The 6,640-nt window shown below is 35.3% G+C and overlaps 1 protein-coding gene and 1 pseudogene across 2 annotated transcripts in view; both read right to left on the reverse strand.

Moving 5' to 3' along the window:
* CASC4 (cancer susceptibility 4) overlaps positions 1-6,640 on the reverse strand; it is an 83,656-nt gene that overhangs the window by 68,210 nt on the left and 8,806 nt on the right. The window lies entirely within an intron of this gene.
* LOC112469620 lies at positions 2,711-2,829 on the reverse strand (annotated as a pseudogene).

A 6,640-nucleotide genomic window follows, 5' to 3' on the forward strand; every position in this document is an offset into this window, starting at 1 on the left:
CAGACCTGGAAAGTATGAGAGCAAGAGTCTCTTCCCCAACTGCCATATCCAGCCCATAAGGCATTTCCAGTTGCACCTCTTACTAATCCTTGAAACTTGAAATGTTAAAAAAATCAAAATAGATTCTCTACAAATTAGCAGCCCTTCTGAACCTTCTCATTACCTTCAGTGTCATCATCAATCTTCTCATCCTATTTACCAACCCACTAGTGTCTACAACTGCATGCATTCACACTTCATACAAGTCATCACCAAGCCCTGCCAATTCTTCTTTTTCAATTTCTCTCACATCTGACCTTTAACTCTTTCTATGTTTATGGCAACCACCTTGATCTACATGGACTAATATATGATAAGCTCCATAAGAGCAGAGATCTTATTTGTTTGTTCACCCCTGTAATCTCCTGGCACACTGCAGACACTCAACATTATTACTGAATAAATAAATGAAGAAATCTAATCTCTCACTAGTCTTTTCCCACTTTTATCTATTTCCAAACAGTAGTGAGAAACATCTTCGCAAAAAGTTTTTTTCCTATCAAATCTTTCTTCTAGTCAAGATCCAATGATAGAATATTATTGCCCACAGTGTAGAATCTAAAACTCATCTACCAAGCATTTAAATGCCTTCCATAAGGTGGTACCACTTTCTCTATCCAGTTATTAGAAATGGTCTCCTTGGCATAATCAAAGTAGTTATAACTACTCTTTCCTATGTCCATGTTATCACCTGCAAACAGACTATTCTTCTCTTTCCTTTTTATTAATACAAATTACATTGCCTCCTTTAAATTCAGAACCAAAACTTAAATTGATTTCACAGTAGTTACGTTAATTTTTATAGATAAAAATTTCATTACATTCACTGTCTCCCACCCTTCCAACATGCTCCTAATTTTTTATGCTACCAGGCTCTAATCATTACCTTCCACTTCTAGGTCCCATCTAATTCTGTCATGTCCCAGCCACCTCCTGCCAAGACTACCCACCATTGTTGCCACATCCTGTTTTAAGTTATAAGGGTGCCTTTAATTTCTTCCTAATTTATTCAGCATATCTTTGAGTACCTATGTTGTGCAAGTCATTGTTCTAAGTACTGGGGATATAGCAAATCACACGCACAAAAAAAATCTCTGCTCTCCTGTAGGGAGACAGGGCACAAAATAAACAAGTCATACAGTATATTATAAACATCATGATAAGTGCTGTAAAGAAAATACATTAGAGAGGAATAAAAAAGAGAAAGCCTCAACAAAAAGGTGTCATTTGAACAAAGACTTGTAAGAGTGAGATTTACCATGCAGCTATCTGGGGGAAGAGTGTCCTAGGCAGAGGGTACAGTCAGTGCAAAAGCCCTATCTCAGGAGAACGACTGACATTTCAAGGAACATCAAAGAGGACAGTGTGGCGTAAATGAAGGAGGCAACATGAAGGGTGGTAAGAGATAAGGTCAGAGAACTATGAGGGAAGCAGATTATAGGACCTCTGGGTCATTGTTAAAGACTTGGGTTTTTTCTGCAATTGAGATGGAAGCCACTGAAGCATCTTGGACAGTTAAAGAACGTGGTCTATTTGACATTTTAACACGATACTATTTTGAAAATAGGTTGAAGTGGGAGCAAGGACAGAAGAAAGGAGGCCAATTAAGCTATCTCCAACAATCTAGGCAAGTGATGGTAGTAATTTAGACCAGGATGGTAGTAATGGAAGTAGGGAGTTTGGATTCTGGAAATACTTTGAAGCTGAACCAATAGGACTTGCTGATAAATTGGTTATGGGGGTAAGAAATAAAGAGTCAAAAATGAGCAATTGAAAGGAAAGAAGGGCCAAGAGCTGGAGAAGGCTGTGTGAGTAGAAGTTTGGCGGTGGGAGAAAGATCAGGGGGTTTGGCTCTGGACAGGTTAAGTCCAAAACCATATTTGCCATCCAAGAGGATGATGAATAGAAAGTTGGATATCGAGCCTGGAATTCAAGGAAACAGTCTGGGCAAGAGATAAAGGTTTGGAAATCATCAGTGTATAGATAGTATTTAAAGAGGTAGCAAGATGGGCTCTCCAAGGGAGTGAGTGTAAATAAAGAAGAGCTCCAAGGACTAAGTCTTGGGGCATCCCACTTGAGGAGGAATCAGAAAAGGAGAATAAGAAGGAAAGGCGAGAGAGGTAGAAGGAAAGCTAGACTTCCTGAAAGCCAAAATGAATGATGTGTTTCAAGGAGGAGGGAGTAACTGTGTCAAATGCTGCTCAAAGGTGAGGTAAAATGATGACTATTGACAACTGGATTTGGCAGCACTGAAATCACTGGTACCTTGAAAAGGACACATGGTGGTGTGGTGGGGGCAAATGCCTGATTAGAGTGTATTTAAGGGAATGTGTTTAAGCTGTTCCCAACATAGACTACCAGAAGAACTTACTTTCAACAATAATCCTCTACCTAGCATAAGGCCAAAATAGGGTTTCAGCTCACTTTTTGTGAAGTTACCTCAGCTGATCATATTAATTACTTTCAGATAAAAAACCCCTGGGAAAATTAGTATCAGAAGACATACTCATTACTTTCAGATAAAAAACTTGATTTTTATACCAGAAGACTCACTTCGGGTCTCAGCACCTAGAGTAAACATATGTCCTAGATTTTATAAGGGTTCCAATTTAATATAATTTTGTTTTAGTTAATGAAGGGGATTCTTTATTTTTTTATTTTTTATTTTTTATGCCTACAGCACCTGGTCTTCCCAGGTGGTCTCCCATGCAAGTACTAACTAGGCCTGACCCTGCTTAGCTTCCAAGATCAGACGGGATCGGGCTTGTTCAGGGCAGCATGGCCATAGATGAAGGGGATTCTTATATGTGCAATTATTTTATGCCGCTATAAAAGTTTCTATATTAAAATTTTTTCTCAAATGAAAAAGAAATTCTTTTTCAGCCAGGGGCTGGGGAGAGGAGGAAAATTAGTTTTGTTCAATGCATATACTGTTTCAGTTTTGCAATATGAAAAAATTATAGAGATCTGTTGCACAACACTATGCATACAGCTAACATTATTGTACAATTAAAAATGGTTAAGACGTTATGTGTTTTTTTTTTACCACTTTTTTGGTTTTTTTTTTAATTCTTTTTCAGGCATCATGTCTCGATATTCTATTTGGAAAATATGGACACTATGCAGTTAATGCAAATAAAACTCTAATTGGAGGCATACCAGGAACTATAACATTTGAGAAGTGTTTCTCAAATAGTGTTTAGAGGAGGAGTACCTAGCATGGCAGTCCCCCAAATTTAGTCTTTTTGGCTAAAATGATACATTGGGAATTTCACAGAATTTTCCTATGTATTACTGCATTCTCAATTCTTTTTTTGATTATCTCAGAGCTAATTATCCTATAAGTACATTTTGGATTATTTTCTCCTAAATGCTTCCACTGACTCTTCAATTATTTTCTCCAGTGATTAATGATCTTTCTGTGTTTTATTCCCTTCAAGAGTGCCATATGTTAGTACCTTCAACAATGGAGCCCAGTGGCGGTTTCCAAATAAAGCAGAGTCCACATTTTGAAGCAGAATCCACATCTACTCCAGGGAATAAAGGATTCTACCAAGAACTAGAATGATGTCAAAATATGACAGTCTCGTTTTCACAAGCAAACATTTTACTTATATTTTAATTAATGTTTTCTGTAAGTTCTTACTTAACATGTACGAGAAAGTCAAATAAATGAGATGTGCTGTATACAATTAAAAGAAAGAAGAGTACCATATGTACGTACACTGTGAACTTCTTCTAAATCATTCCTTAAAAATGTTAAATATGATCAGTTCCAAAACTTATCTTTTGTTTCCACTGTTAATAATTCTCCATCTGAGAAAGTAACCATGGTATAGTGGAAAAAATTACTGTATTAGAAATCAGGAGACCTAGGTTTTAGTTCTAACATCAAGTACTAGAGACTAGAGGCAAATCACTTTTAAAAGCTTTCTTCTATAAAGTGGGAACTGCAAGCCCTATCTACCTTACAGTTTAGTTATAAATATCAAATTAACCAGCCTTATTCTCTTTTCTTGCTGCCATTGTTTTAAATTTAGGCCCAAAGTTTTTGCTTAAACTTCTGCAGTAACATATTTCCTAATTGATCTTGATCTCAATTTTTTTCTCTACAATTTTCCTCCACACTACACTTACAATTATCTTTTCAAAATACAAATTTTATTATATTGGTAACAGATTCTTAAAATATATCGAAAGCATGAGCAACAACAAAAAAAGATAAAATTGGACTTCATCAAAATAAAAAACTTTTGAACATCAAAGAACACTATCAACACAGTGAAAGACAACCCACAGGAGGGAGAAAATATCTGCAAATCATATATCTAATTAGGGCTTATATCTAGAATACATAAAGAAGTCCTACAACTCAACAAAAAACAAACAATCCAATTCAAAGATGGGCAAAAGACTTGAATAGACATTTCTCCAAAGAAGATACAAAATGGCCAAGAAGTACCTGAAAAGATATTCAACATCATTAGCCATTACAGAAATACAAATCAAAACCACAGTGGGATACCACTGCTCTACGTGTATTTCCCCATTAGATCCAGTTCCTTGAGGAAAAGTATTAAATCTTATAATCTTTCTATCCCTAGCACCTAGCAGATACTCAACTTTCTCAAGTAAATGACTTATGCATATAAAGTGCTTTGAAAAGTCATAAACCACTATATCAGTAAAAGGATTTATTTCATTTTACCCTTTCTGAAGTTATTTCAAGTTAGTTTCCAGCTGATGAAATAAGTCCTTAATGATAAACAATATATAACTCAATTTTTTCATTATAATTCCATTAAACTAATCCCAAGGTTTTCTTCTCTTCATTTAATGCTAAATTGAATCAGAAAAAATATTTTTTGGTTTCTAAATGAAGAAAATACTAACTAGATGTAGTATCATACATTTCAAAGAAAAGATATATTCTATTTATGCTAGAAAGATAATGATTTTACATAATAAGTGGTTTTACAACAGAATATTTTGATTACGTCTTCCAGAAAAGTAGTGTAATCAGATATGTGAATAATATATCTTTGATAGCCCCAAAACATATTTATGCATACCTTGATTAAGAGCCAGCACAAACTGCTTAATCAATCATCAAATATTTACTGAGTCCACACACCACAGTGCATAGTACCAAATATGTAAGTGTTTACAAAATTTAGACTAGACTTGTATGGTCGAGAAATTCACAATATAAGATAGAAGAAATGAAAAAAATTGATCCAATATAAATGTGCAGATATAGTCATTAACTCAACAATTATTAACAGAGTATAAACCAGGTACTCAAAACATATGCAGATTAAGAGATATGGATTCTGCCCTCAAGAATCTTAAACACTTACAAAGTAATGTTATGCCAGGAACTGGGGGAATATGGAGATGAATAGAACATACAGCTCTGCCTGGCTCACAATCTAGTTATGGAAAGACAATTATAAATAATTACAGCAATTAACACTGATGACTCTTCCTCAAAACTCTTTTCTCTTGGCCTATGTGACATCATAGTATCTGGCTTTTTCTTACTCTCTCTGGCTACTCTTTTTCAGTCATCTAAACCTGCTCCTCCTCTACTATACCCTTCTATGCTCCAAGGCTCTGTTTTACATATTCATCATCTCACTCTACAACCTAGGCCATTCCTATGACTTCAACAACTATAACAGACTTAAATCTGTTATTAGGCCACCCTTTCTACTGAGTTTCAGAAGTGTATTTTCAACTTCCTACTTGTTATTTCATAGATTCTTCAAACTCCACTTACCTAAAATTGTACTCTTCTCAAACTAACTTCTAATTTAAGGTAAGTACATCAGGCCATAGCACCACCATCAGCTGAGTTGTACAAACCAGTATCAAGGGATTCATCTTTGACACCCAATCACACATAAAAATGTATTATAAAATCTCATTAATTCTATTTCTCCCCATTTCTGTGCCTTAAATGACCCAGTGTTTCTCCATCAAGGTGCCACCGGCATTTGGAACAGGAGAGTTCTTAATGTTGGGACTCTCTTGCAATATAGGACATCTAGTGTTTCTGGCTCCATGCTGAAATGCCATGAACATTCCCCAGTCATTAGTACTAACCAAAATACACTCTGAGGCTGGTATTGCCCAGGTTAAGAATTACACTGTGCTCAGTTGATTCCATTATCTTTCATCTGCATTACTAAAAAAATGTTTAAATAAGAACTTTATACATAATTACTTACCTACATCAACTTTTTCTTCCCTCCGATCGATTCTCTATTCTGCAGCCAGAGTAATGTTTCAAGCTCAATTTAATCTAGTAACTCCTCTACTTAAAACCTTTTGATGTTTCTGATCTTAGGAGAAAAGCTTTTTGTCTTTCACCATTAAGTATAATGTTAGCTACGGGATTTTGATAGATAACCCTTACAAATTCAAGAAAGTTTCCTTCTATTCCTATTTTGTTGAGAGTTTTTAATAATAAGTCGGTGTTAAATTTTGTCAAATGCTTTTTCTGCAAGGGTATCCAATTCCACCACTTCTATTTAACATTGTGTTGGCAATTCTGGCCAGTACAACAGGGAAGGAAAAAAAATAAGTAAAATAAAAT

This window comes from Pteropus alecto, unplaced genomic scaffold (genome assembly GCF_000325575.1).
Source record: "Pteropus alecto unplaced genomic scaffold, ASM32557v1 scaffold86, whole genome shotgun sequence".
Classification (NCBI taxonomy): Eukaryota; Metazoa; Chordata; class Mammalia; order Chiroptera; family Pteropodidae; genus Pteropus; species Pteropus alecto.